Here is a 19,263-nt window from a genome sequence, read left to right as displayed (position 1 = left end):
CAAAATAAGGGATGGATGATTTTGAGCAAGGCTCAAAAAATGTACCCAACTACTGAACACTACCAGAGTTAAATTGGTCATTTTCCAACTCCAGTCCTCCGCTACACTTTGATACATCTCTCCCTCTCACAGGCATTGCCTAAGTCCATCAAAGGAAGCACTCCACTCTGTCCAGTACCCACACACCAATTTCATCAATTTCAATATAAAATAAGTTTCTTCTTGGCCCAATCTCGTTTCCTGCTTGTAGTATGAAAATAGTAACCCTCTCATAGGAGGTTTTATTTAGCTTGTTAACAGGCTTTTTTTTTTTTTTTTTAAAGTCTACCTTGATTGTTAGGGATAACTTTATATATTATACAAAACTTCCCAGCTCTTTTGAAGTATTACATGCACACACACACACACCACAGTAAAATGAACTAAGATGACACGCACAAGCTCCTGACAGAAGGAGTTGTCTTTTCTCTATCTCCAATCCTATAAACTCTTAGACATATGCTTTGCTTTGCCTCTGTGAGCAGCCCGATCTTTTTCAATGGAACCACTTATGGTAGTAAATTAAATACATGCATTTTTAAATAGTAATTGGCGATGTACTTCTCTCCTAGAACTGGAAGGGACCTCAAAAGGTCATTGAATCCAGCACCCTGCCTTCACTAGCAGGACCAAGTACTGATTTTTGCCCCAGATCCCTAAGTGGCCCCCTCAAGGATTGAACTCTCATCCCTGGCTTTAGCAAGCCAATGCTCAAACCACTGAGCTATACCTCCCCTTAGATTTTTGCTGGATATTGGCCCATGTCTGTCTAGTTAACAGCACAATGGCGTTCCAGTCCCAACTGGGGCCTTTAGGGGCTTCTATAATATAAATATTACAATAGGTGAAGCAAGTAACACTGCCTATAGTCAATGGTGCCTGACACTTCTGATTATAAAATACCCCATTTTCAGTTGCTTGTAATTTTGTCAAGTTTCCAATCTTGATTTAAAAATGATCAGTGATGGAGAATCCCCCACAACCCTTGGTAAGCTGTTCCACTGGTTAATTTTCACCTTTAAAAATTCACACCTTATTTCCAGTCCAAATTTGCCTAGCTTCCACTTATGCCCATTGAATTACATTATGCCTTTCTCTGCTAGACTGATGAGCCTGTTATTAAATAGTTGTTCCCCGCACAGGTACTTACAAACTACTCAATTCACCCCTTAATTTTCTCACTGTTAAGATAAATAGATTGAGCTCCTCAAGTCTATCTCTGTAAGGCATATTTTCTAATCCTTCTGTCATTCTCGTGACTCTTCTCTGAACCCTCTCCAATTTATCAACACCCTTCCTGAATTGTGGGCAACACTACCAGACACAGTATTCCAGAAGAGATCACACCTGTGCCAAATACAGAGGTAAAATAAACCTTTCTACACTTACTCAAGATACCTGTTTATGCATCCCCAGGATTCATTAGCCCTTTTGGCCACAGTGTTGTACTGTGAGCCGTTGTGACTACTGGGCCTACAAAGTATACCCTTATTGTGAGCTCAAATGCAAAAAAACAAAACAAAACCAAACAAAAAACGGGGGCTGCTGTGGCAGGGGAGAGAGGCCACATCTATCGCCTTAGAAAGTTAAGACTACGGATATTAAAATCTGAGTTGCGTGCTTTTATTTGTAGAACAAAAAATTTATTATTATGAAGGTTTTTTTATATAGCATTTTTATCCAAAGCACTTTACAATCATCAGCTAATGGTACAAACAACATTTAGAAAGATCATTAAGTGGTCTGCCGAGACCCTCAGCAATTTTCAAGTGGTTCATGAAAAAACAAGTTTGAGAACCACTGCTCTAAACTAAAAAGGCCACATGGATATAATCTAAGGACTGTTCAAATCATGCTTGGTAAAAACAGAAGACGTGGAACCAGAAGTTAATAGACCAAAATTGGTGTGATGGATATTACGCCTAGTTGGTGGACAAAATAATGAGGGGCTGAACTATGCTGCCCGCTTTTTCCCTTTTGGGGTTTCTGAAAGAGAGACTTCGAAAAGAGATCCGTTCCGTTCAGCTCTCCCACTCATCTCCTGTCCCAACTTGCATCCCAGCTCACCTTGTCTTATCTCATCTTCCCCTAGCTTATCCCCATACCTGCCAGCAGCGCAACTCTTCTCGCTCATCTTGACTTATCTAAAGGACTTTCTGAGAAGAAGGATGGTCTTGCTCCTGTTTAAGGAACTTTGTTTTCACCTAGGAGTGCTGAAAGTTATCACATTATCACGACATCCAGTCCTTAGGTCACCAATGGGGATATCTACTTGGCAGCACTGCAAAGGCACACAAGATCCTGTACTGCATTCCCCTTTGTTTTATTTCTGTTCCACTATTCCTTTCCTTCTAGCTTGTCTCACTCTCTTGGCTTTTCATTGACTCATGAAGTCACCTTTACTGCTATCATCCAAATCTGCCTTGTCTAAAGAGTAAGCTCCAACCACATGACAGCCCTGACTAGACTGTAATTAACCAGGGTACAAGCAGCTGGTGTCATGGTTGGCTTGCCTGCCAAAGGATCCACTCATAACTACCCAGTAGTACAATGGTCCAAAAAACATCACTCAAAGCCATATTTTACCCATCTTTTCTACCCTCTCTCTTGTCCAACTTGCATCTGTTTATGAATGGAATAAGAGACTGCCCTTCACATCAGGACAGTGAGTAAAATTAACCTTTTCCTTCTCAATAAAGAAAGGATGTTCAGAAAATAAGAGACTGGTAATTTGATTCCAAAAGGAAAGAGACTTTGATAGTGTCTCGCTGTCCATTTTGCTTAATTAGTCAACCACAGTTTCAATACAAATGCTTATTTTAATTTCTTGTTCTGCCTTGTGGTAACTAATAAATTTTCAATTTGTATGAATGCTTTTGGGTGTTTGCCAAAATAACCCCAAACCTGACTATCACTGTTTAGTGTTGGATAGTGAAAGAGTTTATAAACACCTTTAACTCTTTGTGCTTTTGAGTTCAATATCTATAGAACAGAGCGCATGTTCAGCTGATTAGACATCTCCTCCACCCCAAATCATTTTCACTGCTTCCCAAGACAGAGTCCCCATTTGTAAGTATGCTCTACATTCCTTGTTCCTAGATGTATACATTTAGCCACATTAAAACTCAGTTTACCAAATCATCCAGATCCATCTGAATCAGTGATCTGCCTTCATTATTTACAACTCTCACAATTTGTGTGTCATTGTAACCGGGCAGCACTCGCCCCCACGGCGCCTCCTGCTGGTCACTCCTGGGAATTAGCTCAAAACTGCAGCTGGAGCACCCTCTGCAGGCCGGTGATCCGCCTTCCGGCTTCCGCTACTGGCCCCGTGTCCCTCCCTGGACCCCGGTGCCCCTTTTACGTGGGGTGCTGCCCCTTGGCAGTAACCCCTTTCTCCTTAGGGTTTCCCCTTCCTGGGAACCCCCCCACTCTATCCCCACTTTGACTCAGGGTCTTGGCAACTGCCCAGTCATTAACTAGCCCCACGCCCTGGGGCAGACTGCAGTATTAGCCTCTCATCATCGGCAAAGGGGTTTGGACCTGCTGCCTTGGCCTACCCCTGGGTTGCACCCTGCAACCCCAGTTCCTCTTGGCCTACTTCTAGGCCACAGCCTGGGGCTTTCCAGGTAGGAGCTCCCCAGCTCCACTGCCTTTCCCCAGCACTGCTTTACCCTAGGTACCTGCTCTGGTTTTTGGCAGCCAGGCCCTTCTCTCTCCCTCTGAACGCAGAGAGAGACTTCCTTGGCTCCTGGCTTCTCTGCCCTTTTATAAGGGTCTGTGGCTCAGTTTGGGGCGTGGCCCCAGCTGCTGGACTTCCCCGATGAGCCCAGCCTAAAAGGCTGCTTTCTCCAGCCCCGGCCCCTTCCCTGGGCTGCTTTTAACCCCTTCAGGGCCGGAGCAGGGATCCACCCTGCTACAGTCATCTGCTAACTTTATCAGTGATGATCTTATGTTTTCTTCCAGGTCATTATTTAAAATGTTAAACAGCGTAGGGCCAAGAAAGGATCCCTGCAGGACTCCACTAGAAACACTTTTAATCCAGTTAATCTGTGCCATGTTAATTTTATATCTTTCTAGTTTTGTTTTGTTTTGTTTTATGATGCGGTACCAACACAAGTGCCTTACAGTAGTAGAAGTATATTACATCAATACTATTACCTTAATCTACCAAATTTGTAATCTCATCTTTAAAAAGGTATAAAAAAATATACATATTAAGTGTTCAGGTTGAAATTTCTCATGATAGGTTTCTGAAAATAAATAAAAATTGAATAACTATCTATTCATTAAATGATGCAGGGGTCCTGTAGAAAAAAAACATTAAGTGAGCATGTAATAAGAATATCAATTTATACACACGAGGCAGCCAAATGAAGGTCGCACAGGGAACCTTAATTCTGGCATGACGTAACTTCTGAGAGCTTGACTTTGCAACCTTAACTTTCTTTGAATGCATTTTAGTTGGCTGTAATTGTTGCTATATGCCTAACATCGCTCTGATCACTAGGCTTCACTGTTTTATCCATATCCCCCGACTCCTCTATGTCTTGCCTTTAAAATTAGCAGTTTGAGGCAATGATAGTCTCATATATTTGTATACAGCTAGCGGCATGATGTCTCTCTTGTAACTGGGACCTCTGAGTACTATCATAATGACAATATTAATATGCTTTCATCTATATGTTCTACTATAAAAACAGAAACAAGACCATTTATTTCAACATCAGCATGCAAATTCTGTAGAAATAGGTTTGAAAATAAGCACGACTCCTAACACTAAATAGCATGGCTAGCAAACAGACAATTGAACATGAAATTCAACAGATCAGAACATTTTTCGTATGACAGACTCAACACTGTATAAATCACAAAGCAATCTAACGATGAAGGTGAAATCGAGATATTTTAAAGAGAGGAGACACCAATCTTGTGGCAGTATTAGAATACACCTATAACAAACAGTTAAGGGCCTGATTTTCAGCTTGGCCTCAAGGCAGACTATTTTGGCACAAATAGATGTCAATGTGCCTAGTCTGCCCCAGCAAGCTTGTTAGTTAAAATGAGAATTACTAATACTTAAGGGCACAACTATTTGGAGATGCAAAAAAAGAGACTGCTTTTTAAAATCAAGTTCTACACAAGGTGGACAAAAATGAAACGAAATTAAATCATTTTTTAAATATATATTTAAATAAAAATAAATTTATATTTTAGTAACATTGCTAGTTCCCTAATTTCTTCCCATTTTATAGTCTTAAATTGCTGAGGTGGATGTTTTATACTTCCCTATTAGAATCCTAATTATTAGGAGAATTTTAGATTTTACATAGAGATTTTTTTCTAATAGCAAATTTCATACTTAAAATGATCATCTATGCTGAAAACAACCAGAGTTCAGGGCTTCTTTAAAACCCTTACTGCAAGAACACCACAAACTCAAACCATAAAATCCATCTGCAAACAGACCATGCTATATCTGTAACCTACATTGAACTACCACAAGTCAAGAAAGCTTCAATCAGGCTATGTCCTTACAATCTATATCCTTCCATCAGAATCGGCAGTTTGAAATCAGTAGGACTCATGCCCCTAAATCAATTAGTGCTTTTGAAAAATCCCACCCTTCAGTGCCTAAATATATGCTAAGGAGACTAACTTCAGGCTATTTTTTTCCCTTTGTGTATTAAAGTTCAAAATAACTTTGCTAACCTACCAAAATAAATCTAAACAACATTTCATTGTTGATACAGAAGCAATTTGGTTTTGAAGTGACAAGGAGTATATGCCACTAAGAAAAGTTTAATTATATTTTTAGCCTTTGAAACTGCAAACATTTATGCACATGTTTACCGTTAAATATAAATAATCCCAATGAAGTCAATGGAATTATTCATGCGAGTAAGCTTACTTACCTGTTTAAGTGCAGCCTTAGGGCTATAGTTTAACATTTTGGTTTTTGTCTACAGAATTTTGAAAAATTGAAATAACACATCCTACAAGTAATCGCATTGAAATACAAGCTTGTTTATAAAATAGTCTATCCATTATACATCTAAAGTTGCAACAGCACAAATTATCAAATAATTTCAGCCTCAATCTTATATATCTCAATTATTTTTTTTAAAAGTTATTTAATCATTTAAAATTTGCTCCACCATAGCTCTACATCTACAATCATTTCATCCAAATGTTTACTGCAGCAATGCCATCACTCACTATACAATTACTGTTGGATTTGGACTAGCCTAAACTATATCTCAGACTTAAATTATAACGATGCGATACTTGTTGCTTCAACCAAAACACAAGTCCATAAAATATCATTTACAGTTATATATAATGTGATTACTAACTAAAGTTTCATTTTTACACTATCAATAAATTTGAAACAGCAATTTCACTGTTCAGCACACAGTCCATTTGGTAAAATGTGCAAAAATTCCATTTGTCACAAGGATTACAGTGTATTCAAGAAAGCAATATAATGAAAAAATAACTTATCAGCTCAATAGACTACTTATGTTGGTAAAGTAACTCAAGTGTGTAAGGGTTTAGCAGATTGGGTGCCAAATGCCCCCTCATCTAACAAGGGAGGAGAGGCTGCGGGGGGTGGGGTGGGGGGAATGCAAGTAAATTTTATTCTAGAACAGAAAAGAGTTTCACATAGGACACTGATTTCCACAATCTACGTTATATGTAAAGAGACTCCTACAATCACTAGGAAAATATATAGGTATTTTTCTACTTCCAAAAATTCAACTGTTTTGAGTGACAATGTTTTTTCAAGACTGATCTATTTGCTAGAGAAGGAAAGAGCATACTATACTGCCACCAACCAGTAACAGAAAATATTAATTCTGTTAATAATTAAATCACAGTGTTAAGATTAATCCATTTAATATAATCATCATCTCTGGTACCCACACTACTATTTCTCTGAACCTCCTCTAACTGCGCTCTCATCAGAAAAGACAAAAAAATAATCTGAGTAACTAATGGACACTAAAACACTATCAAAAATAAAACACGCAAAGATTAATTTTAATGTCATTTCCAGAGAGATGCAGGGAGAAAGGATATCGAGTAGATAAATTAAAGTTGGACAACAAAACGACACAGCTTTCCCAGCTGTTTGTAGTTTTTGTTGTCCAACTTTATAAAGGATTAAAGAGTACCTCAAAATCTGACTGCGACCTAATAATACAGATAGGAGAGCAAGTGCTTACTTTATACACATCAGAAAGCAAAAAAAACCAAAAACCGTTTTTAAAGTCATCATCTGTCAGGTTAACGAGGAAGAGTGGAACAATGCTCTCTTCTACCATGAGAGGGTCAGATGTGAAGCAATAATATGGAGTTCAAAATATACTTACACTTCAATGAGGACTGACATGAAAACAAAAGATGTCTAAAGAAATGAACTAGCAATTGTTCCATGAGAGGGAAAGGCATTCAACATATTAATTTCACTGAATTCAAAACTGGGTACGATAAAATAAGAGTCCCAGAAAAAGAAAACGTGATTATATCTCCCCCCATCCCCGCAACCACATTCCACTCACTCCACCAGGGTAAAATTTTAACTAAAGTTTGTGTGAACATGAACCCTATTCCTGTGCATATCTCCCCTTAACGCACTACTAGATAAATATCCTTTCTCCTTATCCTCTGTTCACATACCACAACTCTCATTTAATTGCATTATGGTTGCTTAAGGATGATAGCTATATCCTCCAGAGCATTGCATCAATTGCTGCAATGTCATATCTGTTACGCCTTGCTGAATGAGACTGCCTTCCTTAGTTCTGCTATCTACTCCAATGGCAGGAGAACAATGCATCCATCATTAAAGGCTGGATCCTCCCCTCTCTCTTCAAGCTACTCTGGCAGTGAAGTCACTACCATATGGCAGCAGAATAATTTTTAAACATTCTGTGTCCCGTCTCCAGCCTGTTTCCTCCTGCCATCCTAGCCCAGGGGGTGAGAAAAAAGTGTTTACAACACTGTAGGCACAAAATTTGGGGGAGGGGGAGTTAGACAAATACGGCAATCCCACTTTCAAAGTTGGTGCTGAAAACAGATATCCTCTTCTAGCATGCCTCAAAAGATCCATAGTTCCTGGTGCGCTCGTGCACACGCGCACACACACACACACACACACACATATACTCTCTCTCTCTCTCTCTCTCTCATTCTCAGGGCCCTTTGCCAATTTTCCTAAGATTTGTACCACAGACCATTTTGGTTCAGTCTCCCCAACCAGTTGCACAGATAATGGTATTTAGATGTGTTGTTTTCTTTCTTTCTTTCTTAAAATCACCAGAAAGTCAAAATCCTGCAAAGTTAAGCTCCTTTTTTATTTTAACTCTCTTTTTTCTTTTTAAAAATAACTAAAATTCTTTAGAAAAATCTACTTTAAAAGAAAATTAAGGTTTCACAGTAAGGGATTCAAGTGTCAAGGAAGTCTGACAGGAAGTCTAACACAGTGATCACATACTACATAAGAATGGCCATACTGGGTTAGACCAAAGGTCCATCAAGCCCAGTATCCTGTCCTCTGACAGTGGCCAATGGCAGATACCCCAAAGGGAATAAACAGACAGGTTATCACCAAGTGACCCATGCCCTGCCATTTAATCCCAGCTTCTGGCAAACAGAGGCTAGGGACACCATTCCTCCCCATCCTGGCTAATACCCATTGCTGGACCCATCTTCCATGAATCTATCTAGCTCCCTTTTGAACGCCATTATAGTACTGGCCTTCACAACACCCTTTGGCAAGGAATTCCAGAGGATGACAGTGTGTTGCGTGAAAAACTACTTTCTTGTGTTTATTTTAAACGTGCTACCCATTAATTTCATTTGGTGGCCCCTTGTTCTTGTTCACTTCCTTATTTACTTTCTCTATAACACTTGTGATTTTATAGCCCTCTATCATATCCCCCCTTAGTCATCTCTTTTCAAAACTGAAAAGTCCCAGTGTTATTAATCTCTCTTCATACAGAAGCCGTTCTATACCCCTGATAATTTTGTTGCCCTTTTCTGAACCTTTTCCAATTCCAATATATCTTTTTAAAGATGGGGTGACCACTTCTGCACGCAGTATTCAAAGTGTGGGCATACCATGGATTTATACAGAGGCAATATGATATTTTCTGTCTTATTATATCATACTATTATACTATAGAGATAAAAGTGGACAGAGTTAACGTTATGCCACTTTGACTTGGGCATTTCTTGATTCTGAGTACTTAACTGTGCAACAATATTAAAAATGAACGAAATTTTTTCTGTGGAGTATATTTTTGATTTCTAGCAAGACTTAAGAGTCAGCGAAACGAAGTTAGGAGCTTCTTGGAATTTGGGACCCTTACTGAATGGGGGAGGCAATTTAGTGACAGATGATACGGAAAAAGCTGAAGTACTCTGCTTTTTTTGCCTCGGTCTTCACAGACAAGGTCAGCTCTCACACTGCTGCACTGGGCAACACAGTATGGGGAGGAGATGAGTAAATCCTCAGTGGTGAAAGAACAGGTTAAGGACTATTTAGAAAAGCTTGACATGCACAAGTCCATGGATCCAGATCTAATGCATCCAAGGGTGCTGTGGGAGTTGGCTGATGTGATTGCAGATTGGCCATTATCTTCGAAAATTCATGGTGATCGGGGGAGGTCCTGAACGTTTGGAAAAAGGCAAATATAGTGCCCATATTTTAAAAAGGAAAGAAAGAGAACCCAGGCCACTACAGACCAGTCAGCCTCATTTCAATCCCCAGCAAAATCATGGAGCAGATCCTCAAGGAATCGATTTTGAAGCACTTGAAGGAGAGGAAGATGATCAGGAACAGTCAATATGGATTCACCAAAGGCAAGTCATGCCTGACCAATCTGATTGCCTTCTATGATGAGATAATTGGCTCTATGGATATGGAAAAAGCGGTGGATGTGATATATCTTGACTTTAGCAAAGCTTTTGATACGGTCTCCCACAGTATTCTTGCCAGCAAGTTAAAAAAGTATGGATTGGATAAATGGACTATAAGGTGGACAGAAAGCTGGCTAGATTGTCGGGCTCAATGCGTAGCGATGAATGTCTCCACGTCTAGTTGGCAGCCGGTATCAAGTGGAGTGCCCTAGGGGTCAGTCCTGGGGCCTGTTTTGTTCAACATCTTTGTCAATCATATGGATGATGGGATGGATTGCACCCTCAGCAAGTTCGCAGATGATACTAAGCTGGGAGGAAGAGGTAGATACGGTCCCGAGTGACCTAGACAAATTGGAGAATTGAGCCAAAAGAAATCTGATGAGGTTCAACACGGACAAGTATAGAGTCCTGCACTTAGGAAGGAAGAATCCCATGCACTGCTGCAGCTGGGGACTGACTGGCTAAGCAGCAGTTCTGCAGAAAGGGACCTGGGGATTACAGTGGATGAGACACTGGATATGAGTCAGCAGAGTGCCCTCATTGCCAAGAAGGCTAACAGCATATTGGGCTGTATTAGTAGGACCATTGCCAGCAGATCAAGGGAAGTGATTATTCCCCTCTAGTCAGCACTGGTGAGGCCACATCTGGAGTACTGCACATAGGATGTGGACAAATTGGAGGGAGTCCAGCAGAGGGCCAGGAAAGTGAGCAAGGGGCTGGGGCACATGATTTATGAGGAAAGGCTAAGGGAACTGGGCTTGTTTAGTCTGCAGAAAAGAAGAGTGAGGGGGGATTTGATAGCAGCTTTCAACTACTTGAAGTGGGGTTCCAAAGAGGATGGAACTAGGCTGTTCTCAGTGGTGGCAGATGACAGAACAAGCAGCAATGGTCTCAAGTTGCAGTGGGGGAGATCTAGGCTGGATATTAGGAAACACTTTCACCAGGAGAGTGGAGAAGCACTGGAATGGGTTACCTAGGGAGGTGGTTGAATGTCCATTCTTAGAAGTTTTTAAGGCAAAGCTTGACAAAGCTTTGGCTGGGATGATTTAGTTGGTGTTGGTCCTGATTTGAGCTTGGGATTGGACTAGATGAAGTCCTGAGGTCTCTTCCAACCCCAATATTCTATGATTCTATGAAAAGATCCAATGGGAAGGCTAGAAGTTTTTAAAATGGGGAAAAAGCTCTCCGTTGTTTTCCGGGCTGCAGGGATGGAGCAGCAATGCTGTGTAAGGCTTGAACCAGGTATGAAAATTCATCTTCCATACCAAGAAGAAATTATTTGGATAGGGAATGTTTAGACAGACACAATAAGGTTCATTTTTTATTTTGGCTCTGGATTTCCTCTGTGCTAACCCCAGATGCTTTTGTTTGCTCGTACCTTTAAGTTGAACCCCCCAAGAAAGCTATTTTGGGTGCTAACTTTTTGTAATTGTTCCTTTTAAGATCTAGCAAAAAAACCAAGTTCCAGATGTATCTTTTCCCTTTTTGTTTTTAATAAACTTTACCTTTAAGAACAGCATTGGCTTTTTGGTGTCCTAAGAGGTTTGTGCGTGTTGTTTGATTAGCTGATAGCCACAGCTGAGCTTCAAGAGCCCCACATTTTCTGGGAACTGGGGCCCGTGCATTTGCAGATGATCCAGATGGGATCCCCAACATGTGCCTTATGCGTCCATAATTAATTCATTGTCAGGTAGGGAACAGAGAATAGTATCTCTTCCATGCACATTTCTGAGTTACATTTACCATCTCAGTTCTGTGATAGTGTAAGGTGCACTAAGCCAGAACTGGAGCAGTCACAGGTTAAGTCTGGCAATTGGCTTGATGTATTTGCATGTCTACATATGGCCCAGCAGACTCATACACATCCACAGTGGCATAGTGAGATTTCATTCTACTCCAGCACTACCAATACCATTGACAGGAACCTGTCTTCAGGAAGGTATGCCCTTGCTGAACTGGAGTTGATCAGGGTTCCTATGAACTCTTTCATTTGTGATAGGCTAAGAGATGATTTTTCATAGCTCACTCACAAGGCCTAGCTGAGAGAAGATAAAAAAGGCACATTCTAGGCTTGCTGCAATCTCCAGGTAAGGGTAGACATGAATGACCTTTCTTCCTAGGTGTGCTGCCACTATTGCTAGGCACTTTGTAAGATTCTTCATGCCATAGAGGATCTGAATGGCAGCACTTTGTATTGGTAATGGTTGGGCCCGCACTGTGAATCTTAGGACCTTCTTGTAGGTGAGAAAGATCATTACACGGAAGTGTGCATCCTGTAAGACAATAACTCTGAACCAGTCTTGAGCTGGAGAAACGGGATGGAGATAAGTGTTGCCATCCTGAATTTGAGGTGGTGTATAAATTTGTTCAGTCTCCTCAAGTCTTGGATAAGATGAAGACCAACTTTCTTCTCTGTGATCTTGGTAGTGGAAGTTTCTTGCCCTATACTCCTGCAGCACCTCTTCTACAGTTTCTAGACAAAGCAATGAGGACACTTTTGTTTGTAACAGGCTCTCAAGAGAAGGGACCCCTAAGCACAGTGGGAAAGGGAAGAGGGTAGATAGGTAGGAGGGCACAGAATGTATACAATAGCCTTGGGCATGATATCTAATGCCCATTTGTCTGCTGTGATAGTCACTCAGCCCAGATGGAAAGGAGTAAAGCAGTTCCTGAAGGGAAGGGAGCCGGCTTCAGAACAGCTCCGGTATGACTTTCTACACTCTCATCAAATCTGTTGCCTCTAGGTGGCCAGACTGGTTGTAGAGGGAGAAGATGGGCATCCCCTGGAGTACATGGGTTTGCTTCTTTATTGGCACTCCGGCTGTCTGTCCCAGGAGCAGGATAGCACACTTCTGCACGACAGGGGTTGCACATGATTGGGGTTCAACTTTGCTGGTTGAATTGGAGCTGGTATTTATATGGCTTTCTGTAGAACATCCAAGTCTAAATTGCCACACTTAGTCTGTCTTCTGGCTGAAGAGCTACGGTCCCTTAACAGGCAGGTCTGCTATCATGGCCTATACTTCATGCGGTATGCCTCATCATTTCTTTCCACCACCACTTTTAAGTAACATCCTTAGCTGACAGTGTGAAGACAAGGCTTTTTCATGAAGTTGGATAGAAAAGAACCAGTTTAAGGTCTCTGAAGAGAGTAACTGGTCAGATGTCGACAGGGCAGCACTCGAGTCATAACTCAAATTAATTCTACAGCGAAGACAAGCCCTTATTTCTGCCAGTGCAAGCCTCACTGTCCACGAGTGCATTGTGTCCACCTTAAGGGTTTGAACAGTGTAACTGCATCAATTTAGTTACACTGGTGTACATTTCTCTAACCTAGACAAGTCCCAAGATCCTTCAGATAAATTCTCACAGCAAGACTCCGGCTTAAAAGAAACAGCTACCGTTATAACAAAACATTGACATATGGTCAATGTGCTGCTTATAAAATCAATGGCTGTTACATCTAACACTTAAGAAGGCAAAGGGTGCTAAACATGAAGCATGCACACTCATAAAATGACCTCTAGCAAACATAAATCAAGGTGTGATCTAAACTGATCAATGGTTGATACTAGCGAAAAACGTAGGTTTCCACAGCTGGTGAAGACCAACAAACATTTTCTATAAATCATCAAGGAGTCAAGTATCCATATTAGAAAATGTTGCAGTACTGCACATATATCAAGAGCACTAAAAGTTAACATCCATTCTGTTTATAATTTATATAATTTTGAAAAATTATATACACCTGCATGAGTCTAATTATCCGGTGACAGCCAACTGGAGTATTTAGCAATGTGCAGTTATATCAGTTATCTTTATCCCTAGCATATAATTTCATAATTCATTATTACTGAAAAAAGTCAAATATTTTCAATGTCTTGATTTCATGTATTTTGAGGGACAAATATAGGTAGAAACACTGATGAAAAAGTTAAAATCTTATTTAGATATTATGGCAAATGCAGTATGCCTCCCTTGTACTTCTCCTCTCTAATTATTTCCAGCCCACGTTTAAATGGAAATTTTAATGAAGGGATGTTCCTTTTTAAAGTTTTATCTTTACAAAAGATTTCCTGCTCATTAAAAAACAAAATACACACCTCACAGGGCTCCTGTTCCACTGCCCTTATGAAAACTATGGGAACTAACTCTTGAAAATTTATCGAGACACTACACACTTCTGTTACTTTCTACTAAGAAAATTCATGACTGATGAACCAAAAGTGGATCATTAATCTAATGGAGGACGGTAAAGGTGCTTTAAAAATCACCTTTTATAAAACAGTCTGATTTTCTTTTCTTAATTTTAAATGGTAATTAGATTAATGCACCATATGTCCATTTAGGGCAATCCAGTGGCCATTTCCATTGGAAGAAGAGTGGCAGCTGCACGGTAAAAACTTTAATATGACAAACGCTGAGACTTGGGGCATTAATGAAGCTAGTGGAAAGTTCTATAACTCATCCATGATGGTATCAGGGAATTCGGGCCTTTGCATAGCCTAAAAGATGCTTTTTTGAACAGATAAAAGGCTTCGGAATTACAGAAGATCTATGTGATTTATGTAGCTTTTGAGAAATATTGTGTTCTGCCTTGGTGGCTAGAATATACCTCGACATCATATACTATTTATTTGCTGGAAAAATCATGGGTTATTTAGCGTGACATTTAAAAAGGGGAAGAGTCCCATTTTTTTCAAACCCTCCTGAAACTTGAGCAATGCTCTTGATCTATGCATCCCAATCCACACATCTGAACTATTCTCTAGAGTAAAACTGATGAGAAACATCGTCCATAAAAGCTGAAGACAGGTGCTGTATAAACTGAAAGAGGTGTGAAAGCTATGTACTCCCTACTTTCCTCCGAAGTAACATTTGGCATCAAGTTTTTTTCTGTAAGGCTGCCACCAGTACATTTAGCTTCTTTAGTAGCTGTCAATTTTATCATACCCTTTATTTTATTTTAAGAAATTTTTAGTGAATGCTGTGCAGTATCTGGCCTTGCACTTGGTTCAACATATTCGCTTTCATACTAATTTCTCACCAGTTCTCCCTCCCTTAATCACTGTATTTGTCGACTCCATAACTGTCTTCTGTTCAACATACTACTGCTCTGAAGGCACTACACAAGGGTTAAAACAGCTGTAATTTCGCCTTCTGTTTTCCACAGTTCAAATGATTAACACTTCGATTTTGTAGTCTCATTTGAAATGTCACTAACCCCTCCATACAGTTAAGCTTCCAATGAGCCTGTTTTTTGTTGTTTTGTTTTTTCCTCTCTATCCTCTCAAATTCTCAAGTCAAGTCCTTTCTGTTACATTTTGTGTATTCTTCGGCCCAACAGATAATCATCTTGGATTTGGGCAAAGACTAAGTTGTGGTTGCTTAGGATAGTTCCAATTGTAGGACCACCCTTTTCAACTAAGTAAGGATCTGCAGAGTAAGATGTTCCTGTTTGCACATACTCACTGTTTTCACATACTCATTCAAACTGTAAAAGAAAGTCTATGAACAAAATATTAAGTTAACAATTTCTGTGAAAGTTCTTCATCTTGTTGGCAGGAAAAACACTACAGAAACAAGCACTGTCAATATTTATCATACATAACAAATATACAAGAGCATAAGCTATTGAGAAAAACTAGTGTCCTACTTAAATGGTGTTTCACAAAAACAGAAATTATAACAAGAAAAACATTTAGCATGTACAATAGATCAGGTGTTTGTCAGCTAATGCTTGCCAACCTGTAGCAATGTACATCTCCTCCTAAGTGGTATAAAAGCCTACAAGCAATCACAGTAACAGATATCAAGTGGTTAAACTTTAGGAGCAGAATAACAAATTTGAATCTGGTGACTGTACTCTAGCAGACTATACTACAGTAAATAGAGTAACCACCCACTAAAGCAGTCACCAAGATGTGCATTCCACAGACTGCTGTTGTAAATAGCTTCTTGAAGTTTCAAAAATATTACACAAAACAGACCAATGAAGAGCTTCTTTCTGAATACATCCTATTGCACTGTGCCCTTTCCACACAGAAAGCTACATGGTCTATATCAGGGATCAGTAACCTATGGTACACATGCCAAAGACGGCACGCGAGCTGATTTTTAATGGCATACTGCTGCCTGCCGGAGTCCCAGCAGGCAGCAGCATGTCATTAAAAATCCTGCCCAGCCCAGCCCTGTCCACTCTTCTCTGCCCCCCCCCCACTCCCTCGCATGGGGGCAGGGGACAGAAGCTTGATCCTGCCTGCTCCCCTGCCTCTTCCCACAGTGCTGGGTTCCTGCCCCTCCTCCTCCTCTCCCTCCCTCCCTGCCGGCTGATCAGCTGATGGCCCTTGTGAGGGAGGGAGTGGGAGAGAAGTTGAGTCAGCGTGTGGAGGCAGAGAAGCAGCGGAGGCAGGGCCTTGGGGAAGGGGGGGTGGAATAGGGGCATATCTCCTCCAACCCCCTGCCATGAGCACCCCACGACCCCAGCCCACACCCCCAGCCCTCTGCTCTGACCCCCCCTCACACACACCCAGCCCTCTGCCCTGCGCCCTGCACACACCCCAGGCCCCTGCCCTGACCCCCTCACACACTCCCAACCCTCTGCCCTGAGCCCCAATCCCCTCACACACACCCAGGCCTCTGCCCTAAGCCCCGCACACACCCCAGGCCCGTCCCCTGAGCCCTGTGCCCCACACACCCCAGATCCCTGCCCTGAGCCCTGTATCCCCCCCACACACATACAACCCTCTGCCCTGACCCCCCCACACACACACACAGCGCCCTCTGCCCTGCGCCCCGCACACATCCCAATCCCCTGCCCTGAGCCATGTACCCCCCTCACACATACCTAGCCCTCTGCTTGACTCCTTCATGCCCCCCCACGACCCCATGACTGACTCTGGCACCCCCACACATACCCAGGCCCCCCACACCCCATGCCCTGACACCTGCATCCCCCTCACATGCCTCAGCCCTCTGCCCAGACTCTTGCACCCCACCACATACCCTAACCCCCAGCCTGCTCCTTCACCCCCAGCCCTGTGCTCAGTGCACTCCCACCCTCAGCTCAGTGCAGAGAGGAAGAGAATGGGCCAGAACCAGGGAGACGGTAGGTACCCACTGTATGTGGGCAGGGCCAGGATCCCAGACTGGCAGAGGGCTGAGCGGGTCCGGCAGCCAGGATCACAGCTGGCAGGTGCCTACGGATGGAACTCCTGAGCGGCAGCGGACTGAGCCGCTTAGCCCACTGTCAGTCTGGGGTCCTGGCCGCTGGCCCTGCACAGTCCGCTGCTTGTCTAGGGTTCTGGCTGCCGGACCCTTGCCTGCCGGGGTCCCGGCCGCAGACCCCAGGCCCTGCTCAGCCTGCTGCCTGCGTAGGTGAACAGAACCCCAGACCAGCAGTGGGCTGAGCGGGCCAGCAGCCAGGACCCCAGACTGACAGTGGGCTGAACGGCTCAGTCCGCTGCCACTCAGGGGTTCCATCCGTCGGCACCTACCAGCTGTGATCCTGGCTGCTGGACCTGCTCAGCCCTCTGCCAGTCTGGGGTCCCGGCCCTGCCCACATACAGTGGGTACCTACAACATTTTAATTTAATTTTAAATGAAGCTTCTTAAACATTTTGAAAACCTTATTTTCCAAAAATAGTTTAGTTATATAATATATAGACTTATAGAGCGAGACCTTCTAAAAAACATTAAAATGTATTACCAGCATGTGAAACCTTAAATTAAAGTGAATAAATGAAGACTCAGCACGCCACTTCTGAAAGGTTGCCGACCCCTGGTCTATTTTATGTCCTCCACCGATTTACCAAGTGGCCTGCCTCAAAAGTGCGGACACCAGGCTTACAAATCCAATGGTCTGTAACTGTGATTCAACCCAATTTTAACAACAGGGGAAAATGTGTTACTGGTTCTGCTTTAACACTCTGAGAATTCAATAAGCTAAGACATATGACCAAGTGGTGTCTATAATAATAGATTTTAACTAATTATTAAGACCACTAAAAAAAAAACCCTATACCAAATAAATATCCCTGCAAGATATACAATTATATTAATTACAAGAAAGGAGTTGCAGAGAAAATGGGTGTCCTGCTGCTTGCTGAAGATTCCAAAGCAATGATGCTTTTAAGTAATATTTATAATCACTATGTAGCAGCCTTAGATTAAAATATACTAATCATCCTTTAAAATTCCTAGATCTGAAAGAAGCTACAAATTCCATTAGATAAAACAATATCCTGAAAAATTCTTGAAATTAAACTAGAATTCCCTCCTCTCCATCCCACCTCCTCAAACGATTACATTTTTCTTCAAAACTGCCACATTCACGACCATCAAAAGTGTCTGCAGCTGCAGCACAAAGAATGGACAATACAGACCTCAGTATAGAAGCAGCATTGAGAGAACAATGTAAAAATATCTCAAGGAAAAAGGTACACTGGAGACCTTGGTAAAAAGCAATGAACAAATCTTTAACTCATTTTTTTTAGATGCTGGAATTTTATGAAACGGCAGCAATACACTCAATATTTGGTATGAAGAGAAAAATACTTTTGATAGATTAGATTAGATGTCGGCAACCTTTGAGAAGTGGTGTGCCAAGTCTTCTTAAATTACAGTAAATAAATATTTTCACATGCCAGTAATACATTTTATATTTACAGGAGCTGGTAGACGGAACCCCAGACCAGCAGTGGGGGCGGCAGACTGAACTCCAGGCCGGCAGTGGGCTGAGCCACTTGGACGCTGCCAGTCTGGGGTTCCCTCCACTGGCCCCTGCCAGGCAGGGTCCCGGCCACCAGCCCTGATCAGTCCGCTGTCGGCCTGGGTTTCCATCCACCAGGCCAGCAGCAGGGACCCCAGCTGGCAGCAGAGTGCCCTAAAAATCAGCTTGTGTGCCGCCTTTGGCATGCCTGCCGCAAGTTTCCAACCCCTGAATTAGATTGTAAGCCCCTTGGGCAAAGATCTTCTTTTTTGTTCTGTGTTTGTACGACACTTAGAACAAGAAGGTCTTGGTCTATGATTGGGGACCCTAGCACTATATTAACACTGATAAAATAATATTATATACTATGCAACTTGCAAACCGCATGCTCATGAAAAGATACTGGCCTAAGTAACAAAAAATATGCAAAGTTTGTGACAGCCCTTTACATCCCAGGGATAAATTTCTACTACTGCCTCCTATGCAAAACTGCAGCAACTCCTTTTAGGGTATTACAATAGGCTATTCAATATTTCCTAATAAGGATTCTCATTTATGTAGGTTCCAAACATAAATACAAAATAAAG

General features: G+C 41.8%; 1 protein-coding gene across 7 annotated transcripts in view; it reads right to left on the bottom strand.

Annotated features, from left to right (window-relative positions):
- Nucleotides 1-19,263, bottom strand: part of MAP3K4 (mitogen-activated protein kinase kinase kinase 4) — a 174,216-nt gene that overhangs the window by 128,397 nt on the left and 26,556 nt on the right. The gene's annotated exons all lie outside the window — the stretch shown is intronic.

This window comes from Chelonoidis abingdonii, chromosome 3, assembly GCF_003597395.2.
Source record: "Chelonoidis abingdonii isolate Lonesome George chromosome 3, CheloAbing_2.0, whole genome shotgun sequence".
Taxonomy (NCBI): Eukaryota; Metazoa; Chordata; order Testudines; family Testudinidae; genus Chelonoidis; species Chelonoidis abingdonii.
Note: the sequence above shows the minus strand (reverse complement) of the source record. Positions and strands in the feature narration are given on the sequence as shown.